This window comes from Prunus dulcis, chromosome 7 (genome assembly GCF_902201215.1).
Source record: "Prunus dulcis chromosome 7, ALMONDv2, whole genome shotgun sequence".
Classification (NCBI taxonomy): domain Eukaryota; kingdom Viridiplantae; phylum Streptophyta; class Magnoliopsida; order Rosales; family Rosaceae; genus Prunus; species Prunus dulcis.
The window spans coordinates 6,662,378-6,678,736 of record NC_047656.1 but is presented as its reverse complement, the minus strand read 5'-3'; the positions used below and the strand labels follow the sequence as shown (position 1 = coordinate 6,678,736).

General features: G+C 36.2%; 1 non-coding gene and 1 pseudogene across 1 annotated transcript; one reads left to right on the top strand and one right to left on the bottom strand.

Annotated features, from left to right (window-relative positions):
- Positions 1-15,997, top strand: part of LOC117635274 — a 20,444-nt pseudogene extending 4,447 nt beyond the window's left edge.
- LOC117636222 lies at positions 13,663-13,771 on the bottom strand. Its single transcript, XR_004587023.1, has one exon. It is a non-coding gene; the product is annotated as a small nucleolar RNA R71 (small nucleolar RNA).
- Positions 15,998-16,359: the final 362 nt, after the last annotated feature.

Below are 16,359 nucleotides of genomic sequence, written 5' to 3'. Positions count from 1 at the left end.
CTTGTGCAGAGCATGGTTTCAGCATCTAGACTAGCTTTGCAGATTGCAGAGGCTTCAATTCACCAAAGGGTGCTGCAACAGAAGGAACTATCTAACAAGAAGGCTAGCCTGCGAGAAACCCTTAGGAAGTTAGGCTTTAGATTTTAAACTATGAAATGTAATAAACTTTAGTCATAAAAAATGACTAATATTTAATAAAAGTTATTTATTTTTGTGGAATATTTCTATTGGCAAAGTGTGCAAAAGTAAATTAAAACGTGCTTTAGCATATTTACAAGGATCTGCATAGCTTCTGAATCCGACATAGTCGGAAAAAAATTCTTTAACCATTTGCCATTAATTGGTGCAGCATGAACCCCTCCATCTTGGTCCTGTAATCTGTATGCCCCCATTCTAAAGATCTGATTAATTATGAAAGGAGCTTCCCATGTAGGTGACCGCTTTCCATAACCAGCTATATGCGTTCCAAAGGCAGAACTACTTTCCATATTATTTCTCCCTCTTCAAAACTCTTGTTTTTAACTCTTTTGTTGTAGGCCCTTGATACAGCCTATTTTCCTGCTAAGAGTTTGTTGAGGGTATCAATCTTGCTTGTATCCAATCCTTCCAGTTCTAGCAGCATGGCTTGAGAGTAGTCTTCTCCAACCAGATTGTGTTGATGTGTAATTCTAAGAGACTGGACTGCTATCTCCATGGGCTGAATTGCATCATGGCCATAAGTCAGAGCATAGGGGGTCATGCTAGTTGCCTCTCTTTTTGAAGTTCTACATGCCCACAGAGTTTCTAACAACTTCTCATGCCACTGTTTTGGATTTTTCTCAAGCATTTTTTTGATAATGTTGATGACCACCTTGTTACTTGATTCTGCCTGCCCATTAGCTTGGGCATAATAAGGGGTAGATTGAAGCAGTTTGAATTTAAATGATTCTGCCATATCCAGCATCTCTCTAGATATGAAAGAATATCCTCTGTCAGTTGTGATCGATTCTGGAATGCCAAATGATAGTATAGTAAGCAAGTAAGGGTTGATCTCACAGAGATTGTGATCTAAAGAGATGTTTATCAATGTCACACAATGAAAACTAAAACACAATTAAACACGAAAACAAAATAAAGATTGAAACCACAAGGACTTCCACACACACGCCAACAACAAGGGGGTTTTGATTTTAATTTTGTTAATAAAAAAAATAAGGAAAACAAAACAAAACAGAATTTAAATTAGAGTTTAAGAGAAATTGGTTTAAAATCAATCAAGAACAATAGCTAGGACTTACTATCCACCTCCAAACAATCAATCAATCCATAAACAACAATAGATAATAAATGTCTAGCAAGCATATGATGACGACACTCACAACAAGATCATGGCATTTGACTCCAGTTGTATAATTCTCTCTTAAGTGTATGTAAAGTGTATGGCATTTACATCAAAAGTCGATCCCCTAGTTAGTATGAATCTATTGTCATAGGTTTTGGCTGGTGGTTTGGATATTTTGTCCCTGGAAAATCTCTCAAGACACCCACCTTTGCCAGCCACAGGTGGCGGCGCGTGAGCCATTGTGTGGGAGCCCATTGAGCTAGTTATAGTTTGACAGTCGAAAGGATATTACACTTATTGTGCGATACCCAGTTTCAATATGTTTGGACCATTCGATCGGCCCAATTTCAAATATTTTGTTCCTCGTACCTCTAGGATTGTGTAGGAACTAGTTGATCAAGAATCAAAGTCCCAAATACACCAGATCAATGATTCTAGGGTTAAGTAAACCAATCACCATACGATCGTGCGATCTAGAGTGATCCAATAGCTCGATTGAGACCAAGATCTCAGAACTTGTTAATTAGACCTTGTTGGACTTATATGAATGTTTGGATCAGAAATCGGAGGTTGTGGGCCCCGTAGAACAAATTGGTCAAATTCCACGATCGGGGCCAAACTGATTGTTGGATCGTTATGAGACTTCTTAGATGAGTTCAACTTATGGTTATGGACCAATAGGAATTATCATATAACAAATTGAGGATATGGGCCCTACGAGCCCAGTCGACTTAGAGAGTGGTCTATGTTGACTCGGTTGAGGCTATTTAGTAGTTGTAATTGTAATTGGAGGTTTGTTTTAAAATGGCATTATGTTATGCGAGTTTCATTGAATGCTTATGAATTATTATACAATCGCTTTTACCTTCCAGGCATGTTATATTATGGTTCATTGTGTGGTGTTGGGAATGGCTTGGATAACTGGGTTTTGGAATGAATAAGAAATGAATTAAATGCCAGATTATATGTCTATATTTAAATATATGCTTAGTGGCTTGAAATTGATGAATTATGAAAACTAGTTTTCTTAGTGGTATGTTGTACATAGTTAAATGTAGTTGAGAATAGTTTTGAGAGATTTTGCATGGTCAAATTCAAATTAAGGAATGTTGGGATTGATCTCGTTTTAAAAAAGGAATTTTTGGTTATTTATTTAAGAACTGTTTTCTGGAAAGTTGAGAAAGGATTTGGAAATGGATTTATGAAAGTGGATTTGTAGAAAAAGAGGAATTTTATGATAAGTTTCGGGAAAATGGTTTTCAAACCCACCGTCAGAGTAACCCCCCGTCCCTTCCCCCTGGCAGTTGCCTTCGAAATTGTTTAGTCATTTATGACAACACCTAATGAGTCTAGAGGATGCCTGAACTGTGTGGTGTGAGGATTTGCATTGAGGTTGATTATATTTTCCTCAGTCCTGCGAGGGGAATTGATGGATATGTTTTTCAGGCTGATCACTCGATTTTGTGAGGATATGTGTTCTCGGGTTGACTAAGTGTCCCCCGAGTTCTGCGAAGATATGTGTTCTCGATCTGGCCACTTGTCCCCCGAGTTCTGCAATGATGTAATATATATGGTACTTGTTTTGACGGAATATTATTGGAATTAACGGATAATGTTGGGGGTACGCCTAGGTGGAGAGTATTTGAGTTTGAAGATGTTTTAAACTAAAAATGATGATTTTATCTTGGTACTTATTCGTAGAGGTTTTAATACATGTTTTCAAATTTATGAGACAATGATTGAGAGTTTTCTAAGTTTTAAGGATTTTATACAATTCACAACTACTTTCTTAAGAGATGAGTTTGTTTCAGTGAATTGATTAGAGTTTGAAGCTTTGGGTTTTAGGAAAGTGTGAAGGAATATTTTGTTCATGTGCTTACATATGGGTTGAACTTTGTTTCTTGTAAAAGAACTACGTGTGGCTTGATCCCTCAGTAAGGGTAGGTAGTTAACCTAGGCTAACTTAGGTGCATCCACAAGTTTATGATTGGTTTGTCGTGATAATTTTATGAGAGTTTCATTGAACGCTTGGGAAATTATTTGAGTTTGCTGTGCAGGTAAAATTTTTGGCTGTTGGTCTTTTTCAGGGGAGACTCTGTCAGTTTTCCGATAGAAGACATACCCTAAAGCTGTTTTTGGATTAGGATAAGAATGGTATTTTGGTTATTTGTGCCCGACACCTGTTAGGTGTTGGACACGTATGGGGTACTACACGGATTTCAAAGTGGGTTTTGGGTCGGGTTCTTTAAAAAATGATATTAAAACTCAATAGAATCATTTTATGGCTTCGTTAGAACCATATTAAGGCTCACCAAAATGATATTAAAGCTCACTAGAACCATTTTGTGACTTACTAGAACCATATTATGACTTACCAGAACAATAACATGGCTTATCAAATTTATATTATGAATTATCTAAACCATATTAGGTGTACTAGAACCATACTAAGGCTTACTAGAATCATATAAAAGCTAACCATATTATGGCTAACTAGAACCATATTAAGGCTTAGAAGAACCATACTGAGGTTTAGTAGAATCGGACTAAGGCTTATCAGAACTGTGCTAAGGCTCACCACAACCATATTTGGGCTCATCATGACCATTGTTGAGGCCCAAAAAATCCAAGGCTGGGCCCAAATATATTCTAGCCCAGTAGGGCACCTAACTTGGGAAGAAACCCAACTTGGGTACCCAAGAGTTCGTCATATGCGTTTGTACACGTGCCATGCCAAGCAATACGTAAATTTTGTGTGCCTTACTGAAAGTTTTGTAAAAAAAATACGTGTATTAAATATGAAAAATACGTGTGTATGTGTATAATACTATATTAAACGTAAAAGTGCTAAAATCTTTATATGGGTAATAACTTTGGAAAGTAAAAAATCAAAAAGGGACCAAAAATTCTCGAGTAATGGCATAATAGTAATGGATAGGGTACTCGTCCTTAGGGGTTGCAAGATTTATATTTCTATAATCCGTGTAAACTGTTAGAGCCCCAGTATTTTTCAACACCGGCACAATGTTGGCCAGCCACTAAACGTATCGGGCGGTATGGATAATGCCGTCTTTGAGAAGATGTTAAATTTCTTCTTTGACTTTTAGTTGTACCACGGCAAAAAATCGCAAGTGGTGGTTGTTGGAAAGGTTTGAACCGGTCTTTGATTTTCAATTTGTGTTCTACTGAACTTCTAGGTAATCCAAGCATCTCATGATAGTCCCAAGCAAAATAGTCTTTACATTCACAAAGGAGGCCAATAATTTCGACACTCAGCTTCAGGTTCAAAAAATTACAAACAAAGAGAGTCTTGGTTCGCCCTTAGTTCCTTCATTGATTTCTAACAAAGGATCGTAGACCTCAGGATGGTTGTCTTCCATCTTAGTAGGTGCAGGATCCAGGTCGTCAATGGTTGATACATCGTCGTCGTCTGACTCGTGTTGGAATTTGATCAAATGAATTGGTGAGTTCGGCAGTAAAAAGTCCTCGACCCAATATTCCAACAATCGTTCCCCAGACGATCAAAAACAGCAGTGGATGTGGTTTATTGATTCGCCCAATATGTAGATCCGTGGTCAGCCAAGCTGGTAGGCTCGGTTGTTTTTCCCTTATATTCTCTTGAGTTGGACTGGCTGATTTTTGCATTGATCACAGATCAATGGTTCAAGCTTGAGGTCCTTCTCTTTTCTTCTCCTTGGCTTTTCGGATTTAGACTTTCTTGCCTGCTAACCCCTTTCTCCGCCCCTGACGATATGACCTCAGGCCATAAAGCTCTGCTTTGTGGAGCCTGTTCAGGTTGGAAATAAGCTTCGACCATGTTGATAACAATTGGAGGGAATTGCTTGGCATCTACTTTCATAGCCAGTTTCTCTGTGAATTGAAGCTTATTTTCGTCTATCAATTCTGTATGTCATCACACATGAAAATACAATTGTTAGTACTATGAGACCAAAAACTGTGATGCTTACAGAATGTATTTCCTTTAGTTGTAATTGTAATTGGAGATTTGTTTTAAAATGGTATTATGTTATGAGAGTTTAATTGAATGCTTATGAATTATTGTACAATCGCTTTTACCTTCCAAGCATGTTATACAATGTTTAATTGTGTGGAGTTGGGAATGGCTTGGATAACTAGGTTTTGGCATCAATAAGAAATTAATTAAATGCCAGATTATATGTCCATATTTAAATATATGCTCAGTGACTTGAAATCAATGAATTATGCATACTAGTTTTCTCAATAGTATGTTGTACGTATTTGGATGTAGTTTGACAATGGTTTTGAGAGATTTTACATGGTCAAATTCAAATTAAGGAATGTTGGGATTGATCTCGTTTAAAAAAAAGGGATTTTTGGTTATTTATTTAAGAACTGATTTTTGGAAAGTTGAGAAAGGATTTGGAAGATGGATTTATGCAAGTGGATTTGTAGAAAAAGAGGAATTTTATGATAAGTTTAGGAAAATGGTTTCAAACCCACCGTAGGAGTACCCCTTCGGCAGTTGACTTCGGAATAGTCCAGTCATTTATGAAAACACCTCGAGAGTCTCGAGGACGCCTGAACTGTGTGGTGTGAGGATTTGCATTCAGGTTGATTATGTCTTCCTAAGTCTTGCGAGGGGAATTGATGGATTTTATACAATTCACAACTACTTTCTTAAGAAATGAGTTTGTTTCAGAGAATTGATCAGAGGTTGAAGCTTTTGGTTTTAGGAAAGTGTGAAGGACTATTTAGTTCATGTGCTTACATATGGGTGGAACTTTGTTTCTTGTATAAAGAACTACGTTTGCTTGATCCCTCAGTAAGGGTACATAGGCAACCTAGGCTAACCTAGGTGCAGCCGCAAGTTTATGATTAGTTTGTTATGATCGGTTTTGTAAAGTTGAATTTGTTGAACGGTTGGGAAATAATTTGAGTTTGCTGTGCAAGTAAAATTCTGGGTTTTTGGTCTTTTTCAGGGCAGACTCTTTCGGTTTTCTGGCAAAAGCCAGACCCTAAAGTAGTTTTTGGATTAGGCTAAGAATGGTATTTTGGTTATTTGTGCCCGACACCTATCAGGTGTCGGACACGCACGGGGTTCGACACGGATTTGAAAGTAGGATTTGGGTCGGGTTCTGTCAAAAACGATATTAAAACTCACTAGAATCATTTTATGGCTTCGTTAGAACCATATTAAGGTCACCAAAATGATATTAAAGCTCACTAGAACCAGATTGTGACTTACTAGAATCATGTTATGGCTTACCAGAACAATAACATGGCTTATCAAATTTATGTTATCAATTATCTAAACCATATGAGGTGTACTAGAACCATACTAAGGCTTACTAGAATCATATAAAAGCTAACCAAAAACATATTAACGCACACCAAAACCATATTATGGCTTACTAGAATCATATTATGACTAACTAGAACCATATTAAGGCTTACAAGAACCATACTGAGGTTTAGTAGAATCGGACTAAGGCTTATCAGAACTGTACTAAGGCTCACCACAACCATGTTAGGGCTTATCATGACCATTGTTGAGGCCCGAAAAATCCAAGGCTGGGCCCAAATATATTTCTAGGCTAGTACGACACCTAACTTGGGAGGAAACCCAACTTGGGTACGCAAGAGTTCGTCATATGCGCTTGCACACGTGTCACGCCAAATAAATAAGCAACACAACAAGCCACAAGCTTAAGCGGGCCCAAGCCATGCGAATGCCTAGGGCTTGTTGAGCGGAATGTGGTATGGATGGTTACGAGTATTCATGAGGCCCATTAATGGTCGAAGGAGTGGAAGTTTTGGGCTACTTGGGAGCACCAAAACTCAAGCGCATTCCTTGAGCCCAAACATATGGGTAAGCATGAGAGAAAACCCAATAGCCCATCACCTTAAGAAAAGGCCCAAACATCTTAGAAAAACATCCAATAGCCATAGCCCATAACACTTGGAAATATCCCACATCAGTCAAAATATCTAGCACCTTGTCAAAACCAAGGCCCTACGTGAACACAAGCTGCTCCCAGCACCTTGTCAAGATCAAGGTAAACCCATATGCATTGGCTGCTGGAAGTAAATCAACTTTTGACCAGCATTCTTACCCATTCTTTCCTCTTGCAAGCTCCAGTGGGAAAACAATAAGGAAAAGTAAGAGGCTCCTTACCCAGATGGAGGAGTCCAGCCGCAGGAAAGTCTTGGAACCCCAAAAAGCTCTGCTTTTATGTGCTAGGGTTGGGGAGATTTCACCAAAGAGGATTGAATGGAAGAAAGTGAGGAAAAATGTAGAAGAAGACTTGATAAAATTGGGGCTTCCAGTGCCTATAAAAAGGGGCATTTCCTACCCAGCAGATTATCACATCCGGGGGGCATTCGTTGGAGATCTAGGGAGAGCAAGCATCCTCTTTCACTACTGGAACCCTCAAATTTCCAGCTCTCTTCCATCTCTTTCCTTTTTCTCCTCTGGCATATCGATCTAGAGCAAGAAACATCCTTACTCGTTATTGGAAGGTCCAATTTCATGCTCTGTTCTTCCATCTTCTTCCTCTCTTTCCCATAAACACATCCAGAGAGAGCAAGCATCACCTCTCACCTCTGGAACCCTTCGATTTCAAGCCATGTTCTTCAATTGCTTCCCTTTTTCTCTTCTGTCAAGCCATCGAGGAGCCTGACGAAGCTTTCATCAAGCTGCTGGAAATCTGCTAAAGCCACCCTGCTTCCATCTTCTTCCTCTCTTTCCCATAAACACATCCAGAGAGAGCAAGCATCACCTCTCACCTCGGGAACCCTTCGATTTCAAGCCATGTTCTTCCATTGCTTCCCTTTTTCTCTTCTGTCAAGCCAGTCAAGAGCTTGATGAAACTTTTGTCAAGCTGCTAGAAACTTGCTCAAGCCATTCATTCCTCTTCCTTCATTCTTTCCTCTCTTCCTTCAACAAATCCTCTCAAAATTGAACTCAGACACAGGGCCAAGTCCACCCATTTGTTCTTTACGGCAACCCTGCCCCCTCATTAATTGGCGATTCATAGGGGATCAGGTCGCTATCTTCCCCAATGCCTCCAAAGAAGAAAACTAGAAGCAATAAACCAGAGAAAATAAAGAGATAAGAACATTTCCTCTTTTTTTTTTTCTTTTGTTGGCAATCTACTTTGCAGAACAAACATAATATGGATTGCTGACATGGGCCCTTTGTTTGTGTCTTAGATCTCCATTCCCAAGCAAAACAAGACCTTGTAAGAGAGCCGGGCGCTTTGGCAAATCCATTATTCATGCCATTGTGCAAATTACACATGCAAACCCTAAAATACATAGGGGCTTCGTGCCAAGCAAATTTTTCCAAAAAGAAAAAGAAAAAGCCAAACACAGGCCAAGCATCTGATAAACAGAATTGAACTTTTTTTTCAATTTTTTGCCTGAGATATTCCTGGAAGATAACACAAGCTCTATATTCATACTGCCGAAAGAGTGAACCATCACGCTAGACCAAGCTATATCTTGGTTCAACTCAACCATTAGATTATCCACATAGCAAGTCCAAGCCAAGTCACATTCTTCCAGGACCTATTCATGTCAAACAAAATATTTTCCAGCACATGCCCTATTTCAAACATCCTTCCAGCACATGCCCTATTTCAAACATACTTTCGGCACATGCCCTATTTCAAACATCCTTCCAGCACATGCCTTATTTCAAGCATTCTTCTAGTATCTAGCAATCATGCCATGCGTCATCACCTCCACATAGGTTTTGTCCGCTAATTTCAAGTGTTCTGGGGCTAGTGCTGTAAACTCAAGCACAATGGTGAATCAAAACTCAATCCATCCTTACGAAAACCCAACAAGCTTACTCATCTGCAACTCCAAGATTAGATCCCCACCATCTACTAGCATGTTTGGCTAATGTTGAGGCCCAAAAAATCAAAGGTTGGGCCCAAATATATTTCTAGCCGAATACGACACCTAACTTGGGAAGAAACCCAACTTGGGTGCGCAAGAGTTCGTCATATGCGCTTGCACATATGCCACGCCAAGAAGAGATTGTGTTTTTAGAAAAATAGGCTATTCACTCAATAAATTACGTGTAAGATGTTGCGTTCTCAGATATAAAGGTATTTTACACTATCACTTACCATTAAGATATGGTGTTTTTAGAAAAATAAGCTATTTACTCAATAAATTGCAGGTAAGATGTTACGTTCTCATATATATAGGCATTTTACACAATAACTTACCACTAAGATATGGTGTTTTTAGAAAAATAGGCTATTTGCTCAATAAGTTAAGGTTAAGATGTTGCGTTCTCAGATATATAGACACTTACACTGTAATTTACCGGTAAGATATGGTGTTTTTTTTAAAAAATAAGCTATTTACTCAATAAATTACGGGTAAGATGTTGCGTTCTCAAATAAATAGACACTTTACACTATAACTTACCAAGTAAGATATGGGGTTTTCATAAAAATAGGAAATTCACACAATAGATTACGTGTAAGATGTTGCGTTTTCGGATATATAGGTATTTTACAATAACTTTTCGGTAAGATATGGTGTTTTCAGAAAAATATGCAATTCACTCCATAAATTACAAGTAAGATGTTGTGTTCTCAGATGTATAGGCATTTTACACTATAACTTATCAATAAGATATGATGTTTTTAGAAAAATAGGCTATTTACTTAGTAAGTTAAGGGAAAGATGTTACGTTCTCAGATATACAGGCACTTTACACTATAACTTACTGATAAGATATGGCGTTTTGAGAAAAATAGGCTATTCACTCAATAAATTACGAGTAAGATGTTGCGTTCTAAGACATATATGCATTTTACACTATAATTTACCGGTAAGATAAAGTTTTTAGAAAAATAGACTTCTCACTCAATAAATTACGAGTAAGATATTGCGTTCGCAGTTATAGAGGCGTTTTACACTATAACTTACTGTTAAGATATGTTCTTTTTAGAAAAATAAGCTACTTACTCAATAAATTGCGAGTAAGATGTTGCGTTCTCAGATATAGAGGCTTTTTACACTATAACTTACCATTAAGATATGGTGTTTTTATAAAAAGAAGCTATTTACTCAATAAATTACTGGTAAGATGTTGTGCTCTCATACATATAGGTATTTTACACAATAACTTACCAGCAAGGTATGGTGTTTTTAGAAAAATAGGCTATTTACCCAATAAGTTACGGTTAAGATGTTGCGTTCTCAGATATATCGACACTTTACACTGTAACTTACCTATAAGATATGGTGTTTTTAAAAAATAAGCTATTTGCTCAATAAATTACATGTAAGATGTTGCGTTCTCAGATATATAGAAACCTTACCCCATAACTTACCGAGTAAGATATGGGGTTTTCATAAAAATAGGAAATTCACACAATAAATTATGGGTAAGATGTTGCGTTCTTAGATGTATAGGCATTTTACACTATAACTTATCGGTAAGATATGGCGTTTTCAGAAAAATAGGCTATTCACTCTATAAATTACGAGTAAGATTTTGTGTTCTCAGACATATATGCATTTTACACTATAACTTACTAGTAAGATATGGTGTTTTTAGAAAAATAGACTTCTCACTCAATAAATTGCGAGTAAGATATTGCGTTCTCAGTTATGTGGGCGTTTTGCACTATAACTTATTGGTAAGATATGATGTTTTATAAAAATAGGCTTTTCACTCATTAAATTACTGGTAAGATGTTGCGTTCTCAGATATATAGGTATGTTCCACTATAACTTACTGGTAAGATATGGTGTTTTTTAAAAAATAGGATATTTACTCAATAAATTATGGGTAAGATGTTGTGTTCTTAGATATATAGGCATCTGACACTATAACTTACCGGTAAGATATGGTGTTTTTATAAAAATAAGCTATTTACTCAATAAATTACGAGTAAGGTGTTGTGTTCTCTGATATATAGGTATTTAACACTACAACGTATCGTAAAGATATGGAGTTTTTAGAAAAATAAGTTATTTACTTAATAAATTACTGGTAAAATGTTGCGTTCTCAGATATATAGGCACTTTAAATTATAACTTATAGGTAAGATATGGTGTTTTAAGAAAAATAGGCTTTTCACTCAATAAATTACGAGTAAGATATTGCGTTCTCAGTTATATAGGCATTTTACACTATAACTTACCTGTAAGATATGGTGTTTTTCGAAAAATAGGCAATTCACTCAATAAATTACGGGTAAGATGTTGTGTTCTCAGATATATAGGCACTTTACACAATAACTTACCGATAAGATATGGTCTTTTTAGAAAATAAGGCTATTTACTCAACAAATTACAGTGAAGATGTTGCATTCTCAGATATATAGGTATTTTACACTATAACTTGCCTGTTAATATTATTTTGGAGACTTTATGATATAATTTTCGCTTAATAAATATAATTTCACTTGTTGTTGCATTTTATTCTTACCAACTGGATTTATGAATTTTCTATATTAATTTGGTGAACTTACTAGGTGAATTTATCTTCTGTAGGAAGTTGGAAAGCCAAAAGATAAAGACATACATTTGTCCAAGTTCAAGCTAGGTGTGAAGAGAATTGCTGGCAGATTTTATTGAAGAATTGATTGTGGGATTATTGTGATTATAAAGAGAAGTAAAGGGGGAGAAGAGAAGACAAAATCGTTGAAGCTAAGGAGCCTATTTCATGACATTCATAGCCATTTAACGCCCACTTACCTCACCGTTATTTCTTTTCCACTAACTCTCCACCATCAACATGTTTAATCCAATTAATCCCTCAATTAAACCCTTCATCACCCACCACGAATGTATTAACTTCCCACTCACCTCATTGACTACTATAAATCACCCATCAACTTATTTGGCAAGGGCACCCCTACGACAGATCTTTTTATCCATTTCATTCAAAATTTAGTTTATGTTTTCCTTTGTAATGAGTTGCTAGAACTCTAGCTAAGGCTAAAGGGAATGTTCTTTGAGTAAGTTTGTGAATTGTTCTTTAATCCAATATACTGGTATGAATTGCTAAATTCTTTTATTTATGGTTGTTCAATATTTTCATATCCTTTTATTTTGATTGATGTTAAGTGCTATTATCTTTTCGTGAGTTCAATTATATTTTTCTCATTGTTAAGAACTGACTTAGCATGCTTTTAAATTAAAAGAGTAGATATTAAGCAATTCCATTTTCTGAACAATCATTAATAAAAGATAACATTGAAAAATCAAATTGGTTTTAATTTTTTTTTATCTTCAGATTAAAGTTTCTCAATGATGATTTTAATCAAGTTATAATTTGGATTAAAGAGCATGAAACATATTTTGTTTAAAGAATTGAACCTTGATGCCTTAGCATTTCCATTATTGATATTTCATTTTTAAACTCAATTTCCACAACAATCAAATCAAATTACTTTTTCATTTTATTTGTCACTTTTATTGTGCTACGTTTAATTATTTCTTTGTGTGTAGATATTTGCCTACCTGCTCCTTGAGGATACGATACTTGGACTTTCAAGATTATTACTACGTGTAACTACTTGCACTTGGGTAGACGCAACAAGTTTTTGGCACCGTTGCAGGGGAGCAGTGAAGCGAAAAGTAGCACAAGGAAATTCATTGTTAAGGTTTGCGGTTTTAGTTTCCAAAGCTAATTCGGTAAGGCTTATCAAACTCAATTTTTCATTTCTATTTTTATTTTTGGTGTTTTTATTTTTTTGTTTGCTTTTGTCTTATTTTTTTATATATAAAAAATTTTAAAAAAATTTAGTTTAGTTTTTATTTATTTATTTGTTGCTTCTTTATTTTGTTTATGAGATATCGTGATCGGTTTGGTGGATTTGCAAAGAAACCTCAATTTGACCAAATTTCATCACAAATGGCTGAGAATAATAATAATAATGCATTGGAAGGCCCCCAAAATGATGAAGATAATCATAGTGTTCATAATGATGAGAATCGTAGTGTTCATAATGATGAGAATCCACTTGTTAGGACATTACATGATTATTTGCATCCTGCTCGTACAAGTGTGCCATCTTGCATCATTTTTCCGTTAAATGGTCAAACTTTTGATTTTAAACCGGGCATGATACAACTTTTACCAACTTTTCATGGAATGGAATCTGAAAATCCATATTCACATGTGCGTGAGTTTGAGGAAGTTTGTGGAACTTTTCCAACACAAGGGTGTAGGCTTGATACAGTTTTGCTAAAACTTTTTCCATTTTCACTAAAAGATAAAGCGAAAACTTGGCTTTATTCTCTAAGGCCAAGAACAATTGGAACATGGCTTGAAATGCAAACTGAATTTTTCAAGAAATTTTTCCCAATTCAAAAGACAAATTCTTTGAAAAGACAGATGACCACATTTTCTCAAAAAGATACTGAGTCTTTACCTCAAGCTTGGGAAAGATTTAAAGATTTGTTAATGTTATGTCCTCACCATGGTTTTGAAAGATGGAGGGTGGTAAGTCATTTTTATCATGGCTTAACACCTAAAGATTGACAATTTATTGAGACGATGTGCAATGGAAATTTTATGTATAAAGATCCTGAAGATGCTTTTGATTTTCTTGATGAAATTGCAGAGAAATCTCAGATTTGGAGCACTCCCAACACATTTGAGCCTAATTCCCAAAAGGCAAAATCTTCTATTAATCCTTCTAGCGGCGGTATTTATCACCTTAAGGAGGAAGATTGTCTCAAAGCTCAATTGGCAACAATGGCTAGGGAAGTTGAAACCCTAAAATCAAAATTGCCTCAAAAAGTTAATTCAATTGCAAGTCAAGCTAATTTGCCTATTCCTAAAACTGTTAAAGAAATTAGATCTTTTTTAGGACATGCAGGTTTCTACCGGAGATTCATACAAAATTTTAGTGCAATTGCAAGGCCATTGAATAATCTCTTGGAAAAAGATGCTAAATTTGATTGGAATTATGCATGTCAAGAAGCATTTGAGAAATTGATTAAAATGCTAACATCAACTCCTGTAATGCAGCCCCCAAATTGGTCTATGCCATTTGAAATAATGTGTGATGCTAGTGATGGTGCTATTGGGGCAGTGCTAGGCCAAAGAAAAGACAAGAAGCCTGTTGTTATCTGCTACGCAAGCAGAACTTTGAATAGTGCACAGAAAAATTACACTACAACTGAAAAAGAATTGCTTGCTGTAGTTTTTGCACTGGAAAAGTTTAGGTCATACATTTTGGGCTCACAAATTGTTGTTTTTATAGATCATTCGGCCTTGAAGTATTTATTGACAAAGAAGGGAGCCAAATCACGATTGATTAGATGGATTTTGCTTCTCCAAGAATTTGATCTTACAATCAAGGACAAGAAATGAGTGGAGAATGTTGTTGCAAACCATCTTTCTAGGATATCTTTTGAGGAGCCTTCTGAATATTTGCCTATAAAAGATTCATTTCCTGATGAACAATTTTTTGGTGTTTCTAAGTTACCATGGTTTGCTAACATTGTGAATTTTCTTGCTATAGGTCTTATCCCACCTCATTGGACCTCGCAAGAGAAAAAGAAATTTATGGTTGAGGTGAGAAAATTCTTTTGGGATGACCCGTATCTCTTCAAATATTGTCTCGACCAGGTAATCCGTAGATGTGTTCCTGATGATGAAATATTTAGTGTCATATCTTTTTGTCATTCTGAGGCTTGTGGAGGTCACTTTTCTTCCAAAAAGACTTCGGCCAAAATTCTTCAATGTGGTTTTTATTGGCCTAGACTTTTCAAAGATGTGTATGAATTTTGCAAGACTTGTCCAAGTTGTCAAAAGTTGGGCAAAATTACTCGACGTAATATGATGCCTCTTAACCCAATTTTAATTATTGAAATTTTTGACTTTGGGGCATTGATTTTATGGGTCCTTTTCCTCCATCTTTTGGTTACTTATATATCCTTGTTGCTGTGGATTATGTTTCAAAATGGATTGAGGCCATACCATGTCGGAAGAATGATCATAAAACTGTTTTGAAATTTTTGAAAGAAAATGTATTATCCAGGTTTGGTACTCCTAGAGCGATCATCAGTGATGGAGGATCACATTTTTGCAACCGACCATTTGAAGCTTTGATGAAAAAATATGGGATAACCCATAAGATTTCCACTCCATACCATCCACAGACAAATGGCCAAGCAGAACTTGCAAACAGGAAAATCAAGCAAATTTTGGAAAAGACGGTGAATCCAACCCGGAAGGATTGGTCATTTAGACTAACTGATGCTTTGTGGGCATACCGTACTGCATACAAATCACCTCTTGGTATGTCTCCCTATAGGCTAGTTTATGGTAAACCTTGTCATTTACCTGTTGAATTAGAACATAAAGCATATTGGGCTATCAAATTGTTTAACTTTAGTCTTGGAGATGCAGGTACCTTGAGAAAACTCCAATTGAATGAACTTGAGGAAGTCAAGAATGATGCATATGAGAACTCACGAATTTACAAAGAACGTACTAAAGTTTTTCATGATAAAAATATTTTGAGGAAAAATTTTGAGCCTTCTCAACTTGTTCTTTTGTATAATTCTAGACTTCATTTGTTTCCTGGAAAATTAAGAACTAAATGGATAGGGCCTTTCATTGTTAAAAGAGTTTTCCCATATGGGACTGTTGAAGTTGAGGATCCCAAGAATGGAAATATTTTTAAGGTTAATGGCCAATGACTTAAACCTTACTTGGGGAGATGTGTTCCAGAAGATGAGATAGTATCTTTGAACGAATCTGTTTACCATGATCGATTAGACTTCCCTTAGTCCATCTGTTGTATATAATTAGTTTAGAAATTTTTGTTCACTTGAAACATATTAAGATTCAATAGAACCAAACTACGACTCATCAAAACCATATTAAGACTTGCCATAACTGTATTAAGGGTCACAAAAATGATATTAAGGATCACCAAAAAGGTATTAGGGCTCACCACAAATGACTTAAGGCCTACCAAAACCATAACAGGGCTTACCAGAGCCATATTATTAAGGATCACTAGAACCATATTAAGGCTTCCTAAAACTGTAACCCCCCG